The 14537-nt window shown below is 48.9% G+C and overlaps 1 protein-coding gene across 11 annotated transcripts in view; it reads right to left on the minus strand.

Moving 5' to 3' along the window:
* Window positions 1–14537, minus strand: part of LOC138528761 (uncharacterized) — an 870897-nt gene that overhangs the window by 69464 nt on the left and 786896 nt on the right. For 2 of the 11 annotated variants that reach the window (XM_069640698.1, XM_069640691.1), the window contains one exon: window positions 9840–9926. The exons of the other annotated variants lie outside the window; for them this stretch is intronic. The gene's annotated coding sequence lies outside the window, so the exon portion shown is untranslated. The remainder of the gene's footprint in view (window positions 1–9839; window positions 9927–14537) is intronic. 11 annotated transcript variants of the gene reach the window in all.

Consider the following 14537-nt stretch of genomic DNA (forward strand, 5'->3'; position numbering starts at 1 on the left):
CACAGAGCGAGAGACAGTAATGCTACTGAGCGTACTCATTGAAGACACTGATGCAGACGTGCTACCTCCTCCAAGGTGACCAGTCAGTACCCTGATTCCCAAACTTCGTGAAATAGCACTGACTGAAACTTGCTATAAAGTGAAGGCTATCCCTTTAAGAACAAACATGTGGCTCCGGGGGGGCAATTGGCAGCCTCTTGAAGATTTCCACTTTGCACAAGGGGTGCTTGTTGTCAACTTGTATTGATTCCGGTGGAGGATTGATTTCCGCTGTGCCGTTCACTATCCATTGAGTTGGACCTTGGGGATTGACCACTGGCCCATATATGTTGAGAATAGGGCTTGGTGATTTCTCCATGCCCACGTCCTGAAGAAGGTCTTTGACCGAAACACGTGTCGACGCTTTTTGGTGTGAATCATCTGGTCAAATAGAATACCAGATGCATAACGACACCTGATACTATGGACTGGGTCACTGATTAATGTGACAATTGAAACAACTGGTGTAGAAATATTACCAAGGTCTACTGGTTTAGAAATTACACTGGGGCCTTGAATACTGCCAGCAGTTCTAACAGGATGTGGTTCTGTGCCGTGGCAAGAGTCCACAGACCCTGAGCCGTGTGATGAAGGTGATGAGCCCCCCCACCCAGTAAGCAAGGCATCTTTCGTCATTATAGCTTGCACCTCTGGATCGTGGAAGGGTTTGCCCCTTAACAGATTCTCCCTTGTCCACCAGAGAAGGTTTTTTACTAGTGTTGGCAAAACAACCACTAGATTGTCCCAATGACCAATTTGCCAGAGACCACTGTTTTGCCAACCACTCCTGCATGGGACGCATGTGCAGGCATGCATGCAGCACCTGCTAAATGCAAGATGACATCATGCCTAGCAATCGCATAGCTTTGTGTACGCTTATCTGCGACCGGCCTGATAACGTGGAATTTGCAGTAACATTTTGGACCATTTCCTCTGAGAGGGAAGAGTAAAGCCTCCCTTGTGTCTATTACAGCTCCTGGGAACTGTTTGGTAGTGCTGGGCACTAGGCTTGATTTTTTTTCTTGTTTATTGAGAAGGCCAAATGAAAGAAAATTTAGCGTTCTTTTAATGTTTGTCCTGTAAATTTGGGGGGTTTCCCCTGTAATCAGCCAGTCGTCCAGATAAGGGTACACTGGGATTGACTCCCTGCACTGCCACCACCGTCAGTACCTTTGTGAATACCCTTGGAGCAGAAGCTATGCCGAAGGGTAGCACTTTGAATTGGTAGTGCTGGTTTGCGATCTTAAATCGTAAGACTTTTCTGTGAGCTGGGAACATTGAAATATTAAAATAAGCCTCTTTTTTCATATCCAGAGTTGCCATGTAGTCCACCCGCTTTAGCAGAGGGATTACTTCTTGTAGCGTAGTCACAGAGAATTTTTGTGGCTTGACATATTTGTTTGCAGGGTGTAGGTCTAATACTGGGCGCATTGTTAGATCTTTCTTTGGCACAAGGAAGTAGGTTGAATAAATACCCTTGTTTACCTGGTTCACCAGGATGAATTCTATGCCGTCCTTTAGGAGCAGCGCTGCAATTTCATCGAGAAGGATGCAGTGTTCTTCCTCTGAGTGTGTCTTTTGGCACAGGTGATGGTTTTGGGGTTGCTGGATTAGTGCCACACAGTACCCACCTGCCACGGTGGTCATCACCCATTTGTCGGAGGTGATCCCCCTCCCATGCTTGGGTGAAGTTTGAAATACGCTCACCTACTGGAGAGGCATGGGAGGGCACCGGAAGTGGGTAGTCACTGTTTTGGAGGTGTTGCTCCACCTCTAGAGGTGGAGGACATCCCCGGCCGCGTGTTTGGCGCTGTCCCCTCTGGTAACCCTGTGAGGCTTGGCCTTGATTGTTACCCCAGGATGCCCCTTGGTTTTGACCATGCCCTGAACCCTTCTGGAAATGCCGTCCTCTGAAGTGACGCAAATTACTATTCCCTCTTTGGCAAGAGAGTTTATCTGTAAGTTGTCCCAAGGACTTGAGAGTATCGTACTCGTCTTTCGCAGACTTTACTGCATCCTATACTGCCTTACCAAAGAGGATGTTGGGCTCGACCGGCATATTTAGCAGTGTTGCTTGAGTCTCCTGCTGGAATCCGGATTGGCAAAGCCAAGCATGGTGCTTAATAATAGTGCCTTCTGCAATAATTGTTTCTGCATTATCAGCGGCGTCTAAATTATTTCTTAGGATGCAGCTAGAGACTGCTCTGCCCTCTGCTGCTACCTGGGCCAACTGTGTTCTTAGGGGCTCAGTAGTGTGGACACCTTGTTCCACTTATGACAATTGTAGATAGATAAGAGTAGTAAGAGGCTACTTTCCTGCCCCTGGTGTAGAGGCATTTGCTTTCTTTGTCAGGTGGTGCCTTAGAGGAAGCTGATGGAGTACCGGCTCTCTTCGGGTGTTTGTCACTACCAGAGAGTCTGGTTTAAGCGGTCCCCTGATATAGAGGGGGTCAGTGGGCGTAGGCCAAAGGGTTTCTCAATGCGTGGTACCCCAGAATATCCTGAACAAAATCCTTGTCCTGCTGAGTCTCTTGTGTTTTGATCTGGAAGTGCTCAGCAGCCTTAATGAACATGTCATTTAGAAGGGGCTGGTTGTCAATAGGCGAATCAGTCCCACGGGGAGGTCTTGGGTTACGGGAGAGGCTTTGTCATAGTCATCCCCATACATTTTCTTTTGTACCTTCTTAACCTGTATAAGTATCTACAGCATCATGCTCATAGTCTGTGTCAGAGATTAACACAGGGAGGGTCAACCTGGGATGGAATATCCAAGGTGTCTAGATGAGACCTCCTAGAGGGGGAGTGAGTAGTAGGGGCATTTACAGTGGCTTGAAGCCAGAGGCAGATGTAGTAGGAGTGTTTTAGATGCTTTGGAAAGCGTATGGGTTTTTCTCAAAAAAAAGACCAATAAAGGTCATCCTCCTCATGACCCAATCTATGTCTTCACAAGTCCATTGGGCTGAGCTCGGAATGGACATAGGGCCTAGTGTTGAAGTCTGGGGGCCTGGTAAGGAATCTTCTTCAGAAGGCAGTGATTCCTTGTGAGGTTGAGAACCCTTGTGAGGTTGGGAGTCCCTATCCTTGGATGAGGAAAGTGACCTATCGTTGTGAGGCGTCTTGGAAGAGCGCTTCCTAGACGCCTTTCCCTTGATAAGCCCTCTCGGGACAAGTTTTTTCACCAAGTGGGCTAGTCCTGACTGTACTGAGGCCTTAACTGATTTCTGGAAAGAACATCGAACCTCGGAAGTGGAGTAGCCCGACGCCTCGTCAGCCGACATACGGTGTTGGGGTGTGGTTTTATTCATAACGTCTGTGCTGTCTTTCGACAGTCGGGGTCTGTCATGTAGCGAGCGGGACCTCAAATGCCCAGAGGACAGTGAACTTGCAGACCTCTCCCTAGACGTCGTGTGGCCATTAGTTGACGACCGTATCAAGTCTCGGGCCTCGGGTATGTGTTTAAAGTAGGGGTTGCGTGAGAGCCGATGCCGCCGGGGGTCGTCCACATAGCCGGGCCGCTGGCCTGTCTGGTGGGATTGGGGACTTGCACTTGGGAAACAAATGTCTCCCCTTCGCTGTCCGAAATGGCGGCATCGCTGAAGGTCCCCTGCGCGTATATGGTGGCCTCGGCCTGCATGGCGCGCCCAGCGTTTCATCTTCCGGTCCTTCAACATTTTCAGTTTGAAGAGCCGGCAGGCTCGACAGTTCTCCTCAACGTGATCTTGTGGGAGGCAGAGGTTGCACACCAGGTGCTTGTCGACCCACAGGAATTTTTTCTTGCAACTTGGGCAGAACAGAAAAGGGGTTCTACCCATGATAACATGTAATGGCAGCTCGGCGAATGTAATGTAGGAAAAGGGGCAGTATACCTGGATGTGGTATATTATTTAGCACTTTATACCTGGATACCTCAGAAATAGTTCCTTGGCAGATTCTTAAGGCCACACAGAGACCAGATGGGCAGCCAATCCTTTGCTCTAAAAGTGTTCAACAACCTACAAACTCTCAAAACCTCAGTCACCATACATCAAGACTAACATTACTACAATCTCAATCCTACAGATTGGTGACATAGTAATCGTCACAGCCATACGGGTCACAGAAACAATCAGGCCTTCAGACACAGAATGCATATAAACACATGGTGCACACAATACTGACACGTCCCATATTTACACACACACACACACAGGCCAAACCGAATATGTAAACAAAAACCTTCAATTTTTTTATATAAGAATTATAAAGATTTCACATTCAGTTCCAATTAAAATACAGCTTCTGTGAAAGGTAAATTCCAATTAACATGTTGAACTTGACACCATGTTGCAGCATTTGCCAGTCAAAGCGGAAATCAAGAAAAATGAAGCAATGTCTGCTGTGACATCACAAATTATGAACACTACCCTCTCACTTAGAACGCCAGGTGAGACAGAGATAAATGTAAATACACAGAGAGATACCTCCATGAGAATTGAAGCAATTTAAACAAGCAGGCCAGCAATCTGCAGAATGTAGCACAGTCGGCTTGCCGCGCAGAGGTCAAAGCACTTAAGATATTTCATTCAAAATATAGCATTCCCCCATTCAACAGAAATAAAAGAAGCACTTGCCTTCCATCTAAAAAGCAACTTATCACAGGTGTGGAAAATCAATATGCTGCGATAATTGCCACAGGGTCTCTCAGCGTATGTTGATATATAGGATCACATAATAAAGTAATTCTACTATAAAGAGAAAAATGTATTATCAGCAATTGTTTGCCTCGCTATGTTGCCAACATGTTTGATTCAGGAGATGATAGAGCAGTTTGTTTTGGGGGAGGGAGTCGCTTGTCAGCTCTCAATGACGGCTCACCAGACATTGCCTCATTAAAAAAAAAATACAAAATAAATAAAACACCCACATTTAGAGAAGATCATTGCAATGTAGAAACAAATCCGTCTTGATACCGGTCTAGGCTCATAGGGATCAAGTAGTAGGGTCACCGTGCAGGGACTCACTGTTTGTGCAAAACCTTAACTCATACTATTCTGGGGTTCGCCCAAGTACAACTTAATGCCCCCCCCCCCCGACCAACTGAGGTTCGCGTTATAGGGTTCTACTGGGTTCAACCTCACCTCTCTATAGGGCGAGGCGAGCAGAAACTCAGGCCAGTCTGCAGCCGCCATTTGAAGAGGCAGGAGCTGTGCTTACTAGGAAAGGGGATTGTAGCCAGGACAGTAAATAGGTTAGAGTAAAATTAAATCGATAATAGGGTCCAAGCACAATTGTGGAATTAAGGTGAAGGGGAGGGGCCGAGTGAGGAGGTCGGCAGTTGGGTAGATTTGGGGGTATGGGGCAAACAACATGCAACTAAACACATCAGAGTGCCAGCACAAAACGTGAACCCCACGTGAATATACTCAGAGGAGAAGGCGTCCAAAGCCCTGAACCCCAGGTCACTTTTGTAAGCATGGGAGGAGGACAATGCAGAGAGCCATGCGCATTTATTGAAAGTAAGTGGTGAATGAAATTAACATATCTGAATTCTCATCATTAGCCAAACGTGCTAGAGGACATTGTGAGAGGTAGGGTATGAAGGTGTATTATTGAGTGTTGTTCATCTGCTACTGCAGCAGTGGTCTGCACTGAAGAAGCCCAGATAGTATGTGGGTCTCTGCACCAGTTAATCGGTAGTAGGTTCGTCTGCAAAGAACAGGGGTATCTCCCGCAAACCAATTTGGTGCATAGAAAAGAAATATAATTGCACATACAGCTCCTTGCATCAGGTGCTAAATGATAGGAGTTCAGGAGGGTAAAGTTGAACTGTTGTGAACCAATGCACAAAAGTGAAAAATAGGACATCAGCTCAGCAACAATAGAGCAATCCACGGATGAGGAAGAGGCCGTTCCTGATAAATCAATTTCTTTGGAAACTACTTAAAAAGAACACAAAGAATATAACCCATTCCAAGATCGGGACACCTCTAGTTTCACGATACAACAGATGGTGAGAGAAACAGACAGAAAATATGGTACAGGCATTGCCAAATTCATGCAATTGTCGATTGCAAGCACTATACAACGCAAGCAAAAGAAACACACTAATGGTAGCAGAAATGTGCAGTTTGGCAGGTCAACAGCACACACACATCACCCACTGCAAAGTACACTTTGCAGACCAGAAGGAAGAGAGTTAAAGGCAGTCAGCCCTCACCAAAAAAGGAAAAAAGAAAAACACAAAAATTAGTTCTTTTATGATAGAAAAACAACAAACATATCTTGCTACCTGTAATATATGCAAGAAAGGTGTCTTGAAATCAGGGTACCAAATAGGTCACTTCTTCCCTATGGACCCACATTAGAAATTCTCGTTCACATGCTTGGTAAATTTAAATGGGTACAGGGCTTTTTCAAAGCAAACTGCAGGCAAGGGGTACACATGCACCACTTCAATGAGCACATTGCATGAAAGACCACACAACAGATTCCTCAGATAAGGATTTGCCAGGGAACTACCTACAATCACACATACAGAGCAGTATGGTTTTGGAGATGTTGAATCTTTCCAAAGGGGCAGAGCGAATTGAAAGAGAATACAATGTAATGAGCAATCTAGTTGACTCTGCAAACCACCAGAGCCAAATGTCATCCTCTGCATAGTGTTACACTCTTGACCGCCATGTCTGATCAACACCAACATTGAATTCAGCTTTGATTCTGCCTCAATCTATCTGGCTCTACCAACCAGCAGAGCCACTAATCTAGTGCATTTTTCCCCAGTGCAACTTGTCCCTTTTTTTCTACCCACTTGCCTATATATCATGAAGAAGGTGGGTGTTGCAAAAGGACATACTTCTCCATGACATCCACCACTAACTCATCACCCAGCTAAAAATTTACTGACAAAGGTCAGGTGTAAACCTTGTATAAAAAGTGTAGGCTTTGTAAAATTCTGTGACATAGATGCTCCAAACCAGGAAGGCTGTGAACAAGTCTTGCTTTAGAAATCCTGAGCTTGCAACAACATAGAATGCCCATGTATGGATTCAGCCGTCCAGGTGTGCTTACAAAGCAAACTTAGTATGCTGTGTAGCCAAGGAACAGCTGTGAGAGATTAAGTTGACGCCCCGGCCAGAGTTCAGATTTAGCCCAGGGCCAAAGGCCTTTGTAAGACTGCACTAACTGTAAAATGTATAAATGCTCTCCTTGTGAATGGGGAAAGAGCAGTCACAGAGAGATGAGAGAGGCCAGGTGGTTCACATGGTAGATTGTACAAACATGTGGAGTCTGCTGCAGAGCAAATAATTATGTTCTGGTGTTTCATTTTGCCTTAAAGTTATTTTCTGAACAAAGGCGGGAATACAAATAAGTATTTCCCCACACAGGCAATGCATTGATCTCTCACTTGTTCGGCCCACAAGACACCACATCCTGGATTCTACTACCCCCAGAAGGAGGATGAACTTCAAGTGATGATAAAGTGACTCTTGCTAGTCACTGGCTCAGTCTGTGAAAAGCCAGAAAGGAGGGAGGGGCAGGGAGTTCGGTCATGGAGACAATTGAGCTGGTCCAGAGTCAAGGGGAATGGAGGTTATGATATGATAAGTCATTTATAACACGCCTGTACAAAAGTGTTCATAGGCACAACAAGACAATGGAAGGAAGACAGAGGGCAACACAAACGATCTTACTAGGCATTGTGTCATTCAGATCATGCAAGTGCGACACCGCAAAGTGCAGGGGGAGGGTGAAGAGGAAAGTTCGAGGGAAAGGGGAAGTTCAGCCAGGGCAGCACAGCTCTGGGTAAGTGCAAGGAGGCAGGGGAATGTAGGGTTACAGTTACAGCCCTTAAGTGCATGGTAGGCCCAGAAGCAGTGCCGGGGCAACTGTTTGTGGAGGAGCCTGGTACCCAGTGAGACTCCGAGGGTAGCCAGGCCACCAGTCAGCGCAGCAGATAGGTCAGCAAGGGTGAGGGAGAAATCAGAAACAAAAAGGAAGGCCTTGAGCTGCTTCTGGACCTTCAGGTGGTCCGGCTCAGGTTTGAGAGGGGCAGGGAGGCCATTACAGGGGGAGGCACCTGCAGAGGAGAGAAATCTACCCCCCCCCCCACTCTGCCTGGAGAAGCGTCTGACCCTCAGAGAGTTAGAGGTGGCTGATCGAATGGTTTCAGAAGGAAGGTGTTTTGGAAGAGAGCGGGGTGACTGTAGTGCCAACCCTGGCACCAGAAATCCTTGTGGGTGATGCAGAGGGTCTTGAACTTGATCCTTGCAGCCACCAAGAGCCAGTGGAGAGATTTCAGGGCTGGAGAGATATAGTCCCTTTGCTTGAGGCCAAGGACAAGTCTTGCAGTGCTTTTCTGGATTAGTTGTAAAGGGCGTAGAGTAGAGGAAGACAGATTGAGAAAGAGGCTGTTGCAGTAGTCCAGCCTAGAGAGAACCAGGGCTCTGGAGACAGTGAAGTTCTGGGGGAAAGTGAGAAAAGGAAGAATACCTTCAAGGAGGTGCAGCTGGTAGTGGGCTTTCTTGGCAAGGTCGGTGAGGTGAGGAGAGAATGAGAGATTGGATTCTAAGATGACACCAAGGTTGTTTACCTCGCAGGAAGGCGAACGAAAAGGACACAAGGAGGGCAGCCAGAGTGAGAGGGGGAAAGCAGGAGCAAGGGTCCCAAGGATCTCAGTCTTACTGGCATTAAGGTATAGATCGTTGGAGGCACACCAATCCTGAATCGTAGCTAAACAGTCAGGAATGAGCAAGAGCGGGAGGTGGCTGAGGTGAGCCTGAAAGAGCCAAGTGTCATCAGCATAACACTGAAAGTTAGAGGAGAAGGTAGAGATGAGGTGGGCCCAAGGAGCCAAGTAGCTATTGAAGAGAATGAAGGTTGCTTGTTACAGGATTATCGGTGGTGAGCTGAAGTGTCATCTGACACTCCCTGTGGCCATCTTTGTTGCCAAAGGAGGGTGCTTAACTAGCTATGTCTGACATACAGTGTGGTTTTCTTGAATACATCTTTGTGCCGCAGCATTCAGTGGTTACACATTGTGGAGCTGTTCAAGGCACTCTTTACTTGAGTAGCCCATGGAACTGTCCCCACCCACTCAGTCACACCACTCCAGCAACCTGAAGTAGTCCATCACCCATGACTAGAGGGGCAATGACATCTTCTGACCGGACTACATCCTCTTGAGGAAAACCTTTGCCTGCCTCCAGGCTCCTCCCCCTGAACCATCTTCTAGGGGCCATCTCTAGCTCCTCCACCTTGTTGTTTTTGTTTTCCTAAAGCATCACTACCACCCCATTCTCGTCCTCCATCTCCTCTGCCTTCATGCCCCTGTGCCCCAGTGGCTACCTCTCCCTGCTGCTTCTACACCAACTCCCCCTTTGGTAATTCCAAGGTCACGGTACTGTCCCACCTTCTGCAAGAACTCAATTGACTGTCTCTACTACAACCAACTCTAGATTGTTAGCCACGACATCATCCTCCCAATGTTCCATCTCCTCCCTCTCAACCACTGTATTTTCCCTCTCAACCACTGTATTTCCCCTCCTCACACTGGTTTCAACTTCTGTCTACCCCTGCTCAAGAGCATTCTCACTGCTGGCTGGCTCCCCAAGCCTTGACAGAGAGGAGTCATCACCCATCTCCTCCTCTATGCACTTCCTCAAAAGAAAAAGCATATGTTGCTCAGGGCTGGAATGTGCAAAACAAGTGAAAAAGACAAAGGGATTCTCAAAATACTTACATTGTGGGAAAGGGTTCTCAAAACACAACAACAGCAGGGAAGGTGATTGATCACAGCACAAAAAAGTGTTTCTACTTACACAGGAAGGGAAAGGTCTTAGTAAACTTATTGTTGTGGCTTCACAAAGAGCAGGAGAAGGTGCAATGCAACATTTTAGAGAGGGAGCCTAAAAACACAGAGACAAAAGAGGGCATAACGCCGATCAAAATTACAAGCACAATAAAACTCAGAAAATGTCCTGCAAAACAATCAATGTATGAGCCTGCCCTGTCCACTCCAAACTCAACAACCAAATAAAGCTCACAAAAGAAAGCTGGTAGCTAACTGCGTTTTTTAAAGGCCTCCGCCCCCCCCCCCCCCCCAACAGGATTAAGCATGGCTCCGGGCCTCACATAGCGTGAAGGCACGCACGACTGGCTGTAACGCCATTAGTGCCAGCTGGAATTGCACTGAAATAAGGGTTACTGTCGAAATATCGGCGCCAATAGCGCTACCACCGCTGACCCTGGCGCTAATAGCACTGGCGGAAATTGCGTCATCGCCGGAACGGGAAACATTGGCGACAGCCATTTTTCAAAAACACAATCCATCAAATATCTCCACTTCCTGCAGCCATCCAGTCCTGGAAACACGCCAGAATGTCTTAGGAGAAGATCAGAGGCAAGGTGGATGAAAATCGACTTAGGAAACCTAGGTTTAGTGAGGGGGAGCTGGTGGTACTGACCGATGAGGTTATTCACTGTGATGAGCTATATGGCACCTGGCAACGCAAAACATCTGCACAGCACATGACAGCTATCTTGCACTTCATCAGTCAGAAAGTTACAGCTGTGGCCAGCGTACCCCGTGACGGGGAGGACTGTCGTTAACGCTGGAATGACCTGAGGGTCAGGATGTGGGGACTGTTGTCACAACAATGCCAGGAATCACTGCCAACTGTAGGAGGAACTGTGGAGCCACTGGTCCTCACCGCCTGGGAGGAAAAATGAAGCACAGTGCTGGATATGGAGGGAATAGAGGGAGTTGGCGGCGCAGAAGCGGGTGTCAACAGCAGGAAGCGAGTTACCCCCCCCACACACAAGTGCATGCACAAATGACAAGTCTAGCATAAGATGCCCCAGTGGACAGGGACACGTGTCAGCAGACCCACAAGCTGGGCCTGCCAACAAGTTGGAGTGAGGGGTTGGCACATAAGCCACACTCCACAGTAGCCACATGGCAGAGCACCAAGGGCACCCCTGTGTGTTACGGCAGTGGGAAGGGGTGGCAAGTGACCTATCCAAATGCCATGCACACCACATCCCTGCTGGTGTACATTGTGCCAATGGCACTGTGGTACGTGAGCAACCACGACACTGTGCAGCAGTCAGACCAGCATGTTGTCGGCCCAGTTGCCCTGCCCCATGCTGGAATGGCAGACAAGACACAGGGTAGTACAAGACCCCATACGCTGACATGGACTCAGCTACCCAATCACTTTACACGACAGCACAGCCCTGCTGGCTGCACAGCAGTGCCCCCTAGAGCCATGGTAGTGCCATGGAGTAAGCCACCACATCCACCCCCACAAGCAAAGTGCCATCCGGGGAGGGGATGTGGGGGCATGAAGGACCACAAGCATGCATGCCAAACATAGCTGCCCTAGCATGGACACCCTGTCCTCCCAACACACAGTCCAAAGACCAACTGGTCATGTGTCACACACTCATTGCTGCACCCATCCCCATCATGCTGGGCCCACATGCAATCTCCCCAAACCAACCATGCCCATCTGCCCAAATGTGTGGGGTCCCAATTGTACCATAGTGACTGTGTCTTGCATGCCAACACATGTGGGGGAACCATACGCAACGACTTTTGCATCCAGGCCCTCAAGGTCTGCCATCACCACCACTCACCCCGCAAAGACACAGACAGGATATTGCCAAGGCGGATGTCCCACTGTGAGACCCCACAACCCAGCAGGGCCAGGCCGACGTCCACTCCAAAGCCCATCAGACCCACAGTAAGAGTCATTGCGCTAACTCCAGCAGCTGGTGGGCCTAACATGGAGGCCACACCTCCAGACAGGGCAACTGTGGAAACATAGGGGGACACCAGCCCGGTGTCACCACATACAGAAGGGCCACAAAACCCTGGCCGCACTGGCAGCCACTAGCATGCATCCACACCTAAAAGCCCTCCCCACCACCAGTGTGCTCAGTCCCCTGAAACCCTTTGCTGCTGTCGGCATGCTCAAACACCCACACCGGACATTGACACTCCTTCATATCGCTCCCCTGACAGCAGCTAAGTGCAACTAGACAGCCCCCCTCTCAATACGGCACACCAACAAGCAGCATGGAGCTGCAGTGGCTAGATGAAATGAAGCAGAGAGAGGGAGATGGAGGCAATAGGGCACACACACTCGGAACACCTGCAGGCCATACGTGACAGCATACAAGGGGCCCCCTGAAGGATTGTGCGGGCCATAGCAAAGAAGTGGGCCGAGACAACTGCCAGTATGGCCGCCCAGAGATCATACAGCCAGAGGGTCAGGAAGATGAAAGAAGGTGTCTCTGCACTGGCAGTTGCCATCCGCCAGAGCAACAAGTTGGCACGCCAGTAGATCCAGGGGCCAGGCCCCATCCCTTCCAGTTCTAAGACTCCCAGAGATCAGTCTCTGCAGAGCACACCAAGGCATCAGTCCCAGAACCATCTGCGCCCAAGATCACTGGGGGTAGCATGGTGGGGTGGGTCGAAAGAGGCAACGGTTGTATACATCAATACACTTATTGCCCTGAGCGTTCATGCTGGGGAGTTGGTGGTGGGAGTAGGGAGGGTGGGCTAGTGTGCTGGGGGGTTGGTGGTGGGAGGAGGGCGGGGGATAGTTCATTAAAACTGTTCAACTTCATCAATGCATGGACATTCCTCCATGTGTCATTGTGGAGTTTATTTACAGAAGTGACTGTCACACAGTGGTGCAGGGCTTGTGCCAGGGAAATGACTAAAAGAATTGTCAATCAGTGCCTGGTGAGCCAGTTTCCCATCCATCATGTGATTTCCGAAGTTGCCTGCTGTGGCACCTGCCTCAAGCACATCATCATCATCTGGGGGTGGCATGTCTACATCAGGGACTAGGGGTACATTCCACCCTATGACAATGTTGTGTAGCATGGCACGCACAAGCACTAGTCTTCCTAATTTCTCTGGAGCGTACATAAGGGCTCCACCTGTGCGATCTAGGCAGCGAAAACGTGCCTTCAGGAGTCCAAAGGTGCGCTCAATGCACACACGGGTCCTGCTATGTGCGTGGTTGTAGGCTATGTCATGAAGCATTCGTGGATCATGCACAGGCATCATTAGCCAAGCCAGCTGCGGGTATCCAGAGTCACCTGCATGGGTAGAGGCACAGACAGTCACTGTGAAATGTGTGGGGTGGAATTGCACAGTATCAGGACAATAGACATGTACATGCATATGGGGCTTCATCCCATGACATGTGTCAGTACAATGTCTGCGCATGCTGTGTCACTGGTATCATTATTTTGGCTTCACGTGCACCCTGATACATTGCAGCAGATGTTTCGTGATGCGTCCGTCGGCGACATGTGTTCCTGGTAGCTGTCTTGTGGATGCGTATTACTCCCGTGCATGCGGTATGCTGCATTGACTATCAGCCTTCCCTACACCTCTGGGGGCAGTGGGTCAGCATTGCAGGGTGGGTGTGCATGGGTACATGGCTGTGGCACTGTCACGGCTGCTGTTGTGTGCTGAATGTGGCACTTTGTAATTGCTTTGGATCATGCCCGATGCATTGTGGTACCTGTTGTCATGTGTGTGGTTAGAATTGCTTTTGTATGCGTTCAACAGCAGGTCCGTCCAGATGTGTCCAACATGTGCATGCTCCCTGGGCTGTACTCCGGTGTTGGTGCAGGAGCTGGCCGGGTAATGCCTTTTCATTTACTTCTCATGCCATGCTTTGTGTCCTTATTCAGCCCCACTAATTTGGTCAGGTGTTTCACAGTGCATACGTGCAGGCAGATTTACTCACCCACTATCCACGTTGGTTGTCCTCTGTGCCTCTCCATGTATACTAGCAGTGTGCTGTTCCATAGGACTATGGAGGCGAGGATGGAACCTGGGTAGTGGGCACAGCAGTGGATGATGATGGGGTTAGAGTCAAGGTCACCTGCACATTGAGGGAGTGGTACTGCTTGCAATTTCAGTACACTGATTCATGGGCATGGGGGGGCACAAACGCAAAATGGGTGCAGTCTAGGGTTGCAATCACATTAGGCAATTGGGAAACAGCATAGAACTGTGCATTCATGGCACTGACCTGGGCTGAGGTGGTGGGCAGTGCAAAGTGGTATTGCATATGCGACACAAGGGCATCCAGCACCTGGGTAAGAACTGCACAGAACGTGGGCTTTGCCGGGACCGATGTCCCCTGGACTCCCACCGACGGGGAGCATCAGCCCTCGAGTCGTCGAGGACAGACCGGTAGATTTTTTAGATTTACAGGGTTTGCACACCCGACATACCTGCAGCTTTCCCTTACGCTCCCACAAGGCCTTGGCAGTCAGCGACTGGCATTTCGAGCAGTCATCTGTGTTTTGGCTCTTGCCCAGACACCATAAACAGATACGGTGTGGGTCTGTGATGGACATCTTGGACTTACAGTCCCTGCACTTCTTAAAGCCCAACCGCGTGGTTGAAGAAGAAGACATTATCGAAGATAACACGAGGCATGCAGAGTTCTCGAAGCAAACATGTTTGCGGAAAAAACAGAACT

The sequence above is a fragment of the Ambystoma mexicanum genome, chromosome 1q (assembly GCF_040938575.1).
Source record: "Ambystoma mexicanum isolate Mex_15411 chromosome 1q, UKY_AmexF1_1, whole genome shotgun sequence".
In the NCBI taxonomy this organism is placed as follows: domain Eukaryota; kingdom Metazoa; phylum Chordata; class Amphibia; order Caudata; family Ambystomatidae; genus Ambystoma; species Ambystoma mexicanum.